Source organism: Anomaloglossus baeobatrachus, chromosome 5 (genome assembly GCF_048569485.1).
Source record: "Anomaloglossus baeobatrachus isolate aAnoBae1 chromosome 5, aAnoBae1.hap1, whole genome shotgun sequence".
Classification (NCBI taxonomy): domain Eukaryota; kingdom Metazoa; phylum Chordata; class Amphibia; order Anura; family Aromobatidae; genus Anomaloglossus; species Anomaloglossus baeobatrachus.
Genome location: NC_134357.1, coordinates 124,180,923 through 124,197,010, shown reverse-complemented (window position 1 = coordinate 124,197,010; position 16,088 = coordinate 124,180,923).

Below are 16,088 nucleotides of genomic sequence, written 5' to 3'. Positions count from 1 at the left end.
CTTCCATGATTAATCTGTAAGTTACAGTAAATAAACACACACACACCAGAAAAAATCCTTTATTAGAAATAAAAACACACACATATACCCTGGTTCACCACTTTAATCAGCCCAAAAAAGCCCTCCATGTCCGGCGTCATCCAGGATGCTCCAGCGTCGCATCCAGCGCTGCTGCATGGAGGTGACAGGAGCTGCAGAAGACACCGCCGCTCCGGTCACCTCCACGCAGCTAATGAAGACAGCCGTGCGATCAGCTGAGCTGTCACAGAGGTTACCCGCTGTCACTGGATCCAGTGACAGCGGGTAACCTCAGTGACAGATCAGCTGATCGCACGGCTGTCTTCATTTGCTGCATGGAGGTGACCGGAGCGGCTGTGTGTGCTGCAGCTCCGGTCACCTCCATGCAGCAGCGCTGGATGCGACGCTGGAGCATCCTGGATGACGCCGGACATGGAGGGCTTTTTCGGGGATGATTAAAGTGGTGAACCAGGGAATGTGTGTGTGTTTTTATTTCTAATAAAGGATTTTTTCTGGTGTGTGTTTATTTACTGTAATTTACAGATTAATCATGGAAGGTGTCTCATAGACGCCTGACATGATTAATCTAGGACTTATTGGCAGCTATGGGCTGCCAATAACTCCTTATTACCCCGATTTGCCAAAGCACCAGGGCAAATCGGGAAGAGCCGGGTACAGCCCCAGAACTGTCGCATATAATGTATGCGGCAATTCTGGGCGGCTGCTGACTGATATTGTTAGGGTGGGGGGCTCCCCATAACGTGGAGCTCCCCATCCTGAGAATACCAGCCTTCAGCCGTATGGCTTTATCTGGCTGGCATTAAAATTGGGGGGAACCGCACGCCGTTTTTTTTTAATTATTTATTTATTTATTTTACTGCACAGTATAGACACGCCCACCGGCTGCTGTGATTGGGTGCAGTGTGACACCTGTCACTCAGCGTGGGGGCGTGTCTCACTGTAACCAATCATAGGCACCGGTGGGCGGGGAAAGCAGGGAATAGGAGATTGTTTAATGAGCGGCCGGCTTTTTCAAAATAGTAAAAGCCGCCGCAGCAGTGTGAATGCCGTGCAGCGCCGGTGATCGGGGATCGGTGAGTATGAGAGAGGGGGGGACACTTCAGTCACTCGGGGGATTAGCGGTCACCGGTGAATCCTTCACAGGTGACCGCTAATCAGTACTCGACACAGACAGAGCCGCGGTATGAGGATGAAGTCGGGTGAAGTTCACCCGAGTTCATTCTCATCGCGCAACTCTGTCTGCTGTCAGCCGACATTTATAAACGACATTGTGCATCACACACACGGACATTACACACGGACATTACACGTACACATACACGTTAATTCCACACGCACACACGGACGTTCTGCACACAAACACGGCTAGCATACGCAATTCACACAGGTGCCACACGGACCATAAAAATGGACACAAAAACGGGACACGGACCCGAAAAACGGCCCGTAACACACGTGCGTGTTTTTCACGGACGTGTGAAGGGGGCCTATAGCAAACAGTGCTGAACATAAGTGGCATCCAAACAGTGGCTGCTATACTAATTTTGTGTCCCACCGGTGCCAAGCATTTTCCAGCACCTCTGCATTAAACCCTCATGCACATTTTGCTACGCTATTTTTATAGCAAACAGTGCTGAACATAAGTGGCTGCTATACTCCATTGTTGTCCCACTGGTGCCAAGCAATTTCCAGTGCCTCTGCATTCAACCCTCATGCACATTTTGCTACGCTATTTTTTAGCAAACAGTGCTGGACATAAGTGGCATCCAAAAAGTGGCTGCTATACTAATTTTGTGTCCCACCAGTGCCAAGCATTTTCCAGCACCTCTGCATTAAACCCTCATGCACATTTTGCTACGCTATTTTTTATAGCAACCAGTGCTGAACATAAGTGGCATCCAAAAAGTGGCTGCGATACTAATTTTGTGTCCCACTTATGCCAAGCAATTTCCAGCATGTCTGCATTCAACCCTCATGCACATTTTGCTACGCTATTTTTATAGCAAACAGTGCTGGACATAAGTGGCCTCCAAAAAGTGGCTGCTATGCTAATTTTGTGTCCCACTTGTGCCAAGCAAGTCCCAGCACCTCTGCATTAAACCCTGATGCCCATTTTGCTACGCTATTTTTATAGCAAACAGTGCTGAACATAAGTGGCATCCAAACAGTGGCTGCTATACTAATTTTGTGTCCCACCGGTGCCAAGCATTTTTCAGCACCTCTGCATTAAACCCTCATGCACATTTTGCTACGCTATTTTGATAGCAAACAGTGCTGAACATAAGTGGCATCCAAACAGTGGCTGCTATACTCCATTGTTGTCCCACTGGTGCCAAGCAATTTCCAGCACCTCTGCATTCAACCCTCATGCACATTTTGCTACGCTATTTTTATAGCAAACAGTGCTGAACATAAGTGGCATCCAAAAAGTGGCTGCTATACTCCATTGTTGTCCCACTGGTGCCAAGCATTTTCCAGCACCTCTGCATTCAACCCTCATGCACATTTTGCTACGCTATTTTTATAGCAAACAGTGCTGAACATAAGTGGCATCCAAAAAGTGGCTGCTATACTCCATTGTTGTCCTACTGGTGCCAAGCATTTTCCAGCACCTCTGCATTAAACCCTCATGCACATTTTGCTACGCTATTTTTATAGCAAACAGTGCTGAATATAAGTGGCATCCAAAAAGTGGCTACTATACTAATTTTGTGTCCCACCGGCCTCAAGCATTTTCCAGCATCTCTGCATTAAACCCTCATGCACATTTTGCTACGCTATTTTTATAGCAAACAGTGCTGAATATAAGTGGCATCTAAACAGTGGCTGCTATACTCCATTGTTGTCCCACTGGTGCCAAGCATTTTCCAGCACCTCTGTATTCAACCGTCATGCACATTTTGCTACTCTATTTTTATAGCAAACAGTGCTGGACATAAGTGGCATTCAAAAAGTGGCTGCTGTACTAATTTTGTGTCCCACTGGTACCAAGCATTTTCCAGCACCTCTGCATTAAACCCTCATGCACATTTTACTACGCTATTTTTATAGCAACCAGTGCTGAACATAAGTGGCATCCAAAAAGTGGCTGCGATATTAATTTTGTGTCCCACTTATGCCAAGCAATTTCCAGCACCTCTGCATTCAACCCTCATGCACATTTTGCTACGCTATTTTTATAGCAAACAGTGCTGGACATAAGTGGCTTCCAAAAAGTGTCTGCTATGCTAATTTTGTGTCCCACTTGTGCCAAGCAAGTCCCAGCACCTCTGCATTAAACCCTGATGCACATTTTGCTACGCTATTTTTATAGCAAACAGTGCTGAACATAAGTGGCATCAAAACAGTGGCTGCTATACTAATTTTGTGTCCCACCGGTGCCAAGCATTTTCCAGCACCTCTGCATTAAACCCTCATGCACATTTTGCTACGCTATTTTTATAGCAAACAGTGCTGGACATAAGTGGCATCCAAAAAGTGGCTGCTATACTAATTTTGTGTCCCACCGGTGCCAAGCATTCTCCAGCACCTCTGCATTAAACCCTCATGCACATTTTGCTACGCTATTTTTATAGGAAACAGTGCTGCCATTTTTAGGGCCATAGTTGCATTGTCAGGGTAGTCAGTGTTGGTTCTTCAGCTGTCAATAAAGTTAGACCACCTCTGAAATCTACATCTCAATTTTTGCTACCACATTTTAAGTGACTAATCTTTTCGCTAACAAAATGAGTGGCAAAAGGACAGATGCTGGTGGAAAGGGGAATAGGCGTGTTGGAAAAGGAAAAAAAGTTTGTGTCCGTGGGGAAGGTGGCAAAGCTACATTAACATCTGCTGAAGATAAGCCATCTTCCAGCAAAAGTAAGATGTCTACTGCTTTCCGTAGACAATCCGATGTGCTCCCTTTTTTACAAACCCAAACAACTGTAAGAAAGGTAGATCATGCACAAAAAAAGAACATGCTTGAATGGATCTCAAGTGCTCCAACAAGTGCCCTCTCCTCCACCTCAATTACCACATAAAAAAACCCAGTCCTCTGAGTTGTCATCCCAATCAGAATTGCTTTCTCCCAGCTATCAAGTCTCCACACGCCCTGCACAGTATGGTGTACCAGAGATGGCTGAGTCTGCAGAGCTGTTCAGTCACACTATAGCCTGGGAATCAGAGGTCTGCTCCAAGCTACAGTGAGTACAGACTAGGAAATGGTCTGCGGTGATGCCCAGAACCTTTGTGACTCAGATTCAGGCCCTGATGACCAACTTTCTGAGCATAATGTAGACCCTCATTCCCAAACTGTAACACCTGTTGGTGGAGACAATGAGGAACATACTGATGACGATGAGACGCAGATACCAAATTGGGATGACAACTTAAATATTCGGTAAGGGGAGGAAGAGGCTAGGTCTGAGGGCGAGGGAAGTGCAAACACAACGCTTGATGATGAAGTTCTAGATCCCACTTACTGTCAACCCACAGTCAGGCACTTGAGAAGGTCAACAGAGGCGGTGGAGGAGGATGCAACTGACGACGAAGTTACCTTGCGCCTTCCTGGACAGAGTCGGAGTACTGGTAGCACGTCTACAACTGCATCCTCAGACACGACTCTGCCTCTGACCACAAGTCAGGATGGCTCTGCAGGTCGCATGCCTCTAAGCCTTGCCTAGCCTGGTCCTTTTTTGACCTTGCCAAGGATTTCACAAATCATGTGATCTGTAAAATTTGTCAGGAATCTATAAGTAGAGGCAAAAAGCTCACCAGTTTGACAACTTCTTCCATGAATCGTCACATGAATACCAAGCATAATTCCCAGTGGGAAGCTCACTGTGCTGCAATGCGGCCTAGCATAGCGGGCCAACCACCGCCTGCCCCTTCCAGTACATCCATGCGCTCTTCATCTTTTATTACTGTGGGGACAGCTGTCACACCTGGTTTTCCACGCACACCTTCAACCACTGTAACCGCAACAGGCAGTTTGCTTGGTAGGTCGTCAGTTGGTTTGGAAGGGGAAACAAGTGCGTGTGTACAGCTCTCTCAGACATCGATAGCACCAACGTTGGATGAAGGCAACATCATGTCTATGCCTGCACTTTCCTCACAAACCTGCATTTTTCCAGGGACACCCTACTCACCACCGTCTACACACAGCAGCCAGATCTCGGTTCCTCAGATGTGGACAAATAAAAGGCCATTTCCTCCGACCCATGACAAAGCTAAGAGGTTGACTTTATGCCTCTAAGCTCTTGGCTACCGAAATGCTGCCTTTCCGCCTGGTGGACACAGAGGATTTTCGAGACCTTATGTCTGTCGCTGTGCGCCAGTACCAGATGCCCAGTCGCCACTACTTCTCCAAGAAAGGTGTGCCTGCGCTACACCAGCATGTCGCACACAACATCACCGCTTCCTTGAGAAACTCTGTGTGTGAACGGGTGCATTTCACCACCGATACTTGGACCAGTAAGCATGGACAGGGGCGTTACATGTCGCTGACTGGGCACTTGGTAACTATGGTGATAGATGGTGAAGGGTCTGCTGAACAAGTCTTGCCGTCCCCACGACTTGTGCGTCAATCCTCTGTATGTAGAAGTTCCTCCAACGCTTCTGCCTCCTCAACCTCGTCTGGGTCCTCCACCTCCGCCCCAAGCCTGCCTGGTCAGGCCACCAGCGTTGTAACTGCGCACAAGGAATCACGCACACCTCCTTACTATGCTGGCAGCAGAGCGCAACGGCATCAGGCGGTCTTTAGCTTGAAATGTCTTGGGAATAAGAGTCACACAGCGGCTGAGTTGTGGGCAGCTCTGCTGTCCGAGTTTCATAAATGGTTGTCTCCACTCAACCTGCAGCCAGGTAAGGCAGTGTGCAACAATGCTGCAAACCTGGGTGCGGCCCTTCGCCTGGGCAAGGTGACACACGTGCCTTGTATGGCTCACGTGTTGAACCTTGTTGTCCAGCAATTTTTAACATACTATCCTGGCCTAGATGGCCTTCTGCACAGGGCACGAAAACTGTCTGCTCACTTCCGCCGTTCAACCGCCGCAGCTGAGCGACTTGCATTGCTCCAGAAGTCTTTTGGCCTGCCGGTTCATCGCCTGAAATGCGATGTGCCGACATGCTGGAATTCGACTCTCCACATGTTACAGCGACTGTGGCAGCACCGCCAAGCACTGGTGCAATACGTCATGACGTATAGCCTGGGCCAACGAGATGCAGAGGTGGGGCAGATCACCCTGATGGAGTGGTCTCAGATCAAGGACCTATGCACCCTTCTGCACAGTTTCGACATGGCAACGAATATGTTTAGCGCTGACAATGCCATTATCAGCATGACAATTCCAGTCATTTTCATGCTGGAGCACACGCTAAACACTATTCGGAGTCAGGGGGTGGTTCAACAGGAAGGGGAGGAAGTACATGAGGATTCATATGCGCAAGGGATAACAGCATCACCAAGGTCCAGACGTTCATCATCACCAAGGCAGCAGGAATGGGACGGTGGGGGAGAGGGATTAACAAGGGCGCATGGTAGCAGGCAAAATGTTGAGGAAGGTGCAGGAGAACATGAAGAAATGGAGGACGAACTGTCCATGGAAATGGAAGACTCAGCAGATGAGGGAGACCTTGGTCACATTTCAGTTGAAAGAGGTTGGGGGGAGATGTCAGAGGAAGAAAGAACGGTTAGCACCTCTATGCCACAAACACAGGAAGGACTTGCTCCGCATGGATGCCCAAGACACATGAGCGCCTTCTTGCTGTACTACCTACAACATGACCCTCGGATTGTCAAAATTAGAAGTGAAGATGACTACTGGGTTGCCACACTATTACAGTTAGGTCCAGAAATATTTGGACAGTGACACAAGTTTTGTTATTTTAGCTGTTTACAAAAACATGTTCAGAAATACAATTATATATATATTATGGGTTATATATATAATATGGGCTGAAAGTGCACACTCCCAGCTGCAATATGAGAGTTTTCACATCCAAATCGGAGAAAGGGTTTAGGAATCATAGCTCTGTAATGCATAGCCTCCTCTTTTTCAAGGGACCAAAAGTAATTGGACAAGGGACTCTAAGGGCTGCAATTAACTCTGAAGGCGTCTCCCTCGTTAACCTGTAATCAATGAAGTAGTTAAAAGGTCTGGGGTTGATTACAGGTGTGTGGTTTTGCATTTGGAAGCTGTTGCTGTGACCAGACAACATGCGGTCTAAGGAACTCTCAATTGAGGTGAAGCAGAAAATCCTGAGGCTGAAAAAAAAGAAAAAATCCATCAGAGAGATAGCAGACATGCTTGGAGTAGCAAAATCAACAGTCGGGTACATTCTGAGAAAAAAGGAATTGACTGGTGAGCTTGGGAACTCAAAAAGGCCTGGGCGTCCACGGATGACAACAGTGGTGGATGATCGCCGCATACTTTCTTTGGTGAAGAAGAACCCGTTCACAACATCAACTGAAGTCCAGAACACTCTCAGTGAAGTAGGTGTATCTGTCTCTAAGTCAACAGTAAAGAGAAGACTCCATGAAAGTAAATACAAAGGGTTCACATCTAGATGCACACCATTCATCAATTCCACAAATAGACAGGCCAGAGTTAAATTTGCTGAAAAACACCTCATGAAGCCAGCTCAGTTCTGGAAAAGTATTCTATGGACAGATGAGACAAAGATCAACCTGTACCAGAAGGATGGGAAGAAAAAAGTTTGGAGAAGAAAGGGAACGGCACATGATCCAAGGCACACCACATCCTCTGTAAAACATGGTGGAGGCAACGTGATGGCATGGGCATGCATGGCTTTCAATGGCACTGGGTCACTTGTGTTTATTGATGACATAACAGCAGACAAGAGTAGCCGGATGAATTCTGAAGTGTACCGGGATATACTTTCAGCCCAGATTCAGCCAAATGCCGCAAAGTTGATCGGACGGCGCTTCATAGTACAGATGGACAATGACCCCAAGCATACAGCCAAAGTTACCCAGGAGTTCATGAGTGCAAAAAAGTGGAACATTCTGCAATGGCCAAGTCAATCACCAGATCTTCAAGAAAGGCAGATATCCAGCATCAAGGAGAGCAGTATATTAAAACTTGCTTTTATTTAGACGAGTAAAAACAGAATGTAGTCCAGTAAGCACAGAGGCACAAGTTTTAAGCGTGTAAGCCAACGCGTTTCGACCAGAGCGTCTTATTCATGGCATGTGGATTACCCCAAAACTGATACCATATAAAGGAGGCACACATTATACGTCATTGGCAAGGCTGAGTGCTTAATTAAAATTAAAACAGGTGCAAGTCCCGGTGCAATATAGACATATGGGACTGGAGTAAAAGCATATGAGTGGAAAACTGCAATTTGAAGAAACATATACATTAACATATAAATGAAAAAGTAAAATACAGATCAAAGTTAAAGTTTTACAGAGGATTAAAATTTTTTATATTTCAACATGTTGTGGGAATGAAACCTGCTGGACATTCAGACTATGCGGTATTGTAACCCTAGATCCGAAAATCCAGCATGATTCCTTCATCAATGTGTTTGCTCTGATGATTCAGTCAGTGACTTAGCCGGTCACAATAAATGTACGTAGGTCCAAAAAAAATTGCAATGGACATTCATGAAAGTACTATAAAACGATCATGATGTTCTGTACACTGGCAATCAAGGCGTCCGGCAAAACCATGTAAATCTCATAGGTAACACATTAATAATATTTTATGTATAATGAATTTAACCTGAGATAATTTCTCTTTGGTAAATCACAAGCCGTGAGTGGCATTTGATACAAATTTAAATGCCATACATGAAATTTATATGGATGACAGATGACTTTCTCAATTGTTTTTTTGGCAGGTTTATACCCCGTGCAATAATTATATATGTAACAGGAGGATCAATCGCAGGACAGCAAAATTTCAAATCATCCACAAATAAGCCCATAAATATCTGCAGAGCTCTTGGTACATGTAGCAAAAAGCTTTTCATTCCACGTGATTATTGTATATTGGAAAAACTTTCAGTGACATATAGTAGCATTAAGTAGGGACGCAAAGAATTTTTTATATTTCAACATATAGTGGGGATGGAACTTGCTGGACATTCAGACTGTGCGGTATTGTAGCACTAGATCCGAAGATCCAGCATGATTCCTTCATTGATATGTTTGCTCTGATGATTCAGTCAGTGACTTAGCCGATCGCAATGAAAGTAGATAGGTCCAAAGAATTACAAAGGACATTCATAAAAGTACTGTGAAACGGTCATGATGTTATATACACTGGCAATCAAGGCATCCGGCAAAAGCCCAGCAAATCTCATAAGCAACTTAATTATGATATTTTGTGTATAGTGAATTTGACCTGAGATGATTTCTCTTTGGTAGATCACAAGCCATAAGTGGCATTCAATACAAATTTAAACGCCATATATGAAATTTATGTGGATGAGAAATAACTTTCTCCATTGTTTTTTAGCAAGTTTACACCCCGTGCAATGGTTGTATATATGACGGGAGGATCACTTGCAGGACAACAAAATTTCAATTCATCCACAAAACGAGCCCATAAATATCTACAGATCTCTTAATATATGTGTCAAAAAACTTTCCCTTCCACATGGTTTTTATATATTGGAAGAATTTTAGGTAACATATAGTAGTGAAGTGTATATTATATATTTTTACATAAATGATTTTAATAATATCATGACATTGAAAAAAAAGGAAATATATGATATATGGATGGATAATCTAATTGAAACTAGTTGTGTTGTGGATTGTCTTGAATATTTATGGTGAGTTACTTAGGAGTATTGCAGGATTAAATCCTGCCGGATGTTCAGACCGTGCGGTATCCTGGTACCAAGCCTGAAGATCCAGAAGGATTCTCTATTCAGGAGTTTTCTTCTATGATCTCCTCCTCTTATTGGCTTGATCACTTTTTCGATACCCATGAATGTAAATGAGTCCAAACATCTATTGTGGATATTCACAAAGTGTCGTGAGACAGCTGAAATATTGGAGGCATTGACATTCAAAGTATCTGATAAGTGCCGCCTGATCCTTATTTTTAGTGGGCTCCCGGTGCATCCGGTATATTGAATCTTGCATAAAGTACATTCAATTAAATAAATCACAAAGGATGAATTGCAGTTGATATAGTTTTCAATGTTGTATGTGGAACTTGTATGTGTAGAAGTAATAGTTTTGCTGATTCTGGCATATTTACAAGCTGTGCAATAATTATGGCCACACCGAAAAAACCCCTTGCAGGAAAGCCAATTCTTATTATTTGTCCTCGTATCAGTGATCATGCTAGGAGATAAAATATTAGCAAGGCTCATCGCACGTTTGGCAAGAAAATTAATGTCGTATTGCTCTAGTATACTAAAGAGATTTTTATCTTGGTGAAGTAGTGGAAGATGTTTTTTAATAATTTTCACAATGTCATGATATTGGGGAGAATAGACAGTACTGAAAGTAATTTTATTGGAGCTATCCTTTCTGTGTTTATTTTTATTCTTGTTTTTTAGTAAATCGGCTCTATTAATGTTATGAACAATTTTACAGGCTCTTTCTAAGCTCCATTGAGAGTAACCCCGATTCCTTAATTTATTGACAGTTTTGATACATTCCTGTGGAAAGAGATCAGAAGGAGAGCAATTCCTCTTAATCCTGATTAATTCCCCCACAGGAATGTTTTTGATTGTATGGGCCGGATGGCAAGAACTGGCCAGTAATAGAGAGTTACAGTCCGTATCCTTGCTATATGGTATAGCATCTATATGGTTCTGATTCCCCACCAGAGTAACATCAAGATAGTTAATTTTTTCAGAATTGGTATGGTATGTGAATTTTAAATTAAAAGGATTATTATTGATGTAATCAATGAAATTAGGAATAGCCTGCGAGTCTCCCTTCCAAATTAACAGTAGATCGTCTATATATCTGGTGTAAAAAATAATATGATCAAACATTATAATAAATCACCTCATACTAATCGTACCAGGAGGGTCAGCTTTGGAGACATTAGTACTACATCTATCTCCACTAATTACTCTGTGGATGATTCTTCTGACTCCTCAGCAGAGACTGAAATAAACCACAGGACATTCAATTCCAGCAACAATTCCAAAAAAACATCAAAAAACTTCAACGTAGAGGAGGCAGAAAGCATAGGAGGAAACAGATATCCAGATCGCCGAAAGAAAAAGAAGAGATACTGACATATCCTGTATGGAATTTATCTGCACAAATCCTTACTTGTGACCAATTATCTGTTTTATCCAAAGGCTTGAAATTCTGTCCCACCAAGAAATTTGACATTTTTTCTACACTCCTTGACATTAATAAATTTGCAAGGAATTTAACACTTAAATGTCATTTTGATTTGGAATCCAATCATGATACCGGCCCCCATCAGGAAATGGACATTAGAGAAAACAATATAATACCTAGTTTCCATGAACTTGTTCATCTTACGGATTTGAGAAAATTACAGTCGGAATCCAGGACATTAGATCAACTACCTGATATACCTTTCAGGACGTCCAACCCATATTTTTATCCTTTGCAATCTCGTCCCTCAATATTGGACGTTTTCCAAGAAAGGATCGAGCATGATCTCATACATTTGGATCAGGCTCACAAAACAACGATTCACAATATGACATCAGCTGAAAAAACAGCATTAGAATCTCTGAGAGACAATAAAGATCTTGTCTTCAGAGAAGCCGATAAGGGGGGGGGAATTGTCGTCCTGGATTTACCACTATATATCCAATTGAATAATGAAATCTTGCAAGACACCAATACCTATATCCACCTCAAAGGAGATCCTACTCTCCTATTTAAAAATAAAATTGACAGGTTATTAGAGGATGGGCTCGCAAGGGGAATTCTCTCACAAAAAATATTTGATTATTTAAAAGTGGATTTTCCAGTAATCCCCATTTACCATGCTCTACCCAAAATCCATAAGGGGGTTCCCCCCCCCCCTTTAGGCCCATAATCTCGGGCATAGGATCATTGGGAGAAAAATTGGGTTCCTGGGTGGATCACTTTTTACAACCTCTTGTCAAAGATCTCCCCGGGTTCCTGAGGGTTACCAAAGCCCTTCTATATAATCTTGATTCCCATACCTGGCAGCCTGAGTACACCTGGGTCACCTGTGATATAGTGAGTTTGTATCCGTCCATTCCCCACCATGTAGCATTAGAGTGCCTTGAGTCTTTTCTTTCCAAACACAGTTCATATCCACTTAATATTCAAGATTACCTTGTGACTGCAGTTAATTTTCTTTTAACACACAACTATTTTTCTTTTAACAAGGAATTTTATTTACAGCGTTGTGGAGTTAGTATGGGGGGAAAATTTTCCCCATCTTTAGCCAACATTGTTGTGGCGGTCTTTGAAGAGGTCTATATTTTTGATTTACATAACAATCCATTTTTTGATCATATTATTTTTTACACCAGATATATAGACGATCTACTGTTAATTTGGAAGGGAGACTCGCAGGCTGTTCCTAATTTCATTGATTACATCAATAATAATCCTTTTAATTTAAAATTCACATACCATACCAATTCTGAAAAAATTAACTATCTTGATGTTACTCTGGTGGGGAATCAGAACCATATAGATGCTATACCATATAGCAAGGATACGGACTGTAACTCTCTATTACTGGCCAGTTCTTGCCATCCGGCCCATACAATCAAAAACATTCCTGTGGGGGAATTAATCAGGATTAAGAGGAATTGCTCTCCTTCTGATCTCTTTCCACAGGAATGTATCAAAACTGTCAATAAATTAAGGAATCGGGGTTACTCTCAATGGAGCTTAGAAAGAGCCTGTAAAATTGTTCATAACATTAATAGAGCCGATTTACTAAAAAACAAGAATAAAAATAAACACAGAAAGGATAGCTCCAATAAAATTACTTTCAGTACTGTCTATTCTCCCCAATATCATGACATTGTGAAAATTATTAAAAAACATCTTCCACTACTTCACCAAGATAAAAATCTCTTTAGTATACTAGAGCAATACGACATTAATTTTCTTGCCAAACGTGCGATGAGCCTTGCTAATATTTTATCTCCTAGCATGATCACTGATACGAGGACAAATAATAAGAATTGGCTTTCCTGCAAGGGTTTTTTTCGGTGTGGCCATAATTATTGCACAGCTTGTAAATATGCCAGAATCAGCAAAACTATTACTTCTACACATACAAGTTCCACATACAACATTGAAAACTATATCAACTGCAATTCATCCTTTGTGATTTATTTAATTGAATGTACTTTATGCAAGATTCAATATACCGGATGCACCGGGAGCCCACTAAAAATAAGGATCAGGCGGCACTTATCAGATACTTTGAATGTCAATGCCTCCAATATTTCAGCTGTCTCACGACACTTTGTGAATATCCACAATAGATGTTTGGACTCATTTACATTCATGGGTATCGAAAAAGTGATCAAGCCAATAAGAGGAGGAGATCATAGAAGAAAACTCCTGAATAGAGAATCCTTCTGGATCTTCAGGCTTGGTACCAGGATACCGCACGGTCTGAACATCCGGCAGGATTTAATCCTGCAATACTCCTAAGTAATTCACCATAAATATTCAAGACAATCCACAACACAACTAGTTTCAATTAGATTATCCATCCATATATCATATATTTCCTTTTTTTTCAATGTCATGATATTATTAAAATCATTTATGTAAAAATATATAATATACACTTCACTACTATATGTTACCTAAAATTCTTCCAATATATAAAAACCATGTGGAAGGGAAAGTTTTTTGACACATATATTAAGAGATCTGTAGATATTTATGGGCTCGTTTTGTGGATGAATTGAAATTTTGTTGTCCTGCAAGTGATCCTCCCGTCATATATACAACCATTGCACGGGGTGTAAACTTGCTAAAAAACAATGGAGAAAGTTATTTCTCATCCACATAAATTTCATATATGGCGTTTAAATTTGTATTGAATGCCACTTATGGCTTGTGATCTACCAAAGAGAAATCATCTCAGGTCAAATTCACTATACACAAAATATCATAATTAAGTTGCTTATGAGATTTGCTGGGCTTTTGCCGGATGCCTTGATTGCCAGTGTATATAACATCATGACCGTTTCACAGTACTTTTATGAATGTCCTTTGTAATTCTTTGGACCTATCTACTTTCATTGCGATCGGCTAAGTCACTGACTGAATCATCAGAGCAAACATATCAATGAAGGAATCATGCTGGATCTTCGGATCTAGTGCTACAATACCGCACAGTCTGAATGTCCAGCAAGTTCCATCCCCACTATATGTTGAAATATAAAAAATTCTTTGCGTCCCTACTTAATGCTACTATATGTCACTGAAAGTTTTTCCAATATACAATAATCACGTGGAATGAAAAGCTTTTTGCTACATGTACCAAGAGCTCTGCAGATATTTATGGGCTTATTTGTGGATGATTTGAAATTTTGCTGTCCTGCGATTGATCCTCCTGTTACATATATAATTATTGCACGGGGTATAAACCTGCCAAAAAAACAATTGAGAAAGTCATCTGTCATCCATATAAATTTCATGTATGGCATTTAAATTTGTATCAAATGCCACTCACGGCTTGTGATTTACCAAAGAGAAATTATCTCAGGTTAAATTCATTATACATAAAATATTATTAATGTGTTACCTATGAGATTTACATGGTTTTGCCGGACGCCTTGATTGCCAGTGTACAGAACATCATGATCGTTTTATAGTACTTTCATGAATGTCCATTGCAATTTTTTTTGGACCTACGTACATTTATTGTGACCGGCTAAGTCACTGACTGAATCATCAGAGCAAACACATTGATGAAGGAATCATGCTGGATTTTCGGATCTAGGGTTACAATACCGCATAGTCTGAATGTCCAGCAGGTTTCATTCCCACAACATGTTGAAATATAAAAAATTTTAATCCTCTGTAAACTTTAACTTTGATCTGTATTTTACTTTTTCATTTATATGTTAATGTATATGTTTCTTCAAATTGCGGTTTTCCACTCATATGCTTTTACTCCAGTCCCATATGTCTATATTGCACCGGGACTTGCACCTGTTTTAATTTTAATTAAGCACTCAGCCTTGCCAATGACGTATAATGTGTGCCTCCTTTATATGGTATCAGTTTTGGGGTAATCCACATGCCATGAATAAGACGCTCTGGTCGAAACGCGTTGGCTTACACGCTTAAAACTTGTGCCTCTGTGCTTACTGGACTACATTCTGTTTTTACTCGTCTAAATAAAAGCAAGTTTTAATATACTGCTCTCCTTGATGCTGGATATCTGCCTTTCTTGAAGTTGTCTTTCCGCCCGGGCCTGGGCGTTCCCTGCATCGGTTGGAGTCTGAGAGTGAAGAGGGGTGAGCTGACTATAGTTTTTTGTTCAATCACCAGATCTTAACCCAATTGAGCATGCATTTCACTTGCTCAAATCCAGACTTAAGACGGAAAGACCCACAAACAAGCAAGACCTGAAGGCTGCGGCTGTAAAGGCCTGGCAAAGCATTAAGAAGGAGGAAACCCAGCGTTTGGTGATGTCCATGGGTTACAGACTTAAGGCAGTGATTGCGTCCAAAGGATTCGCAACAAAATATTGAAAATAAAAATATTTTGTTTGGGTTTGGTTTATTTGTCCAATTACTTTTGACCTCCTAAAATGTGGAGTGTTTGTAAAGAAATGTGTACAATTCCTACAATTTCTATCAGATATTTTTGTTCAAACCTTCAAATTAAACGTTACAATCTGCACTTGAATTCTGTTGTAGAGGTTTCATTTCAAATCCAATGTGGTGGCATGCAGAGCCCAACTCGCGAAAATTGTGTCACTGTCCAAATATTTCTGGACCTAACTGTAGATCCCCGGTACAAGTCCAAATTTTGTGAAATAATTCCAGCCATAGAAAGGGACGCACGTATACAGGAGTATCAGCAGAAGCTGTTACTCAATCTTAGCTCGGCTTTTCCACCAAACCCC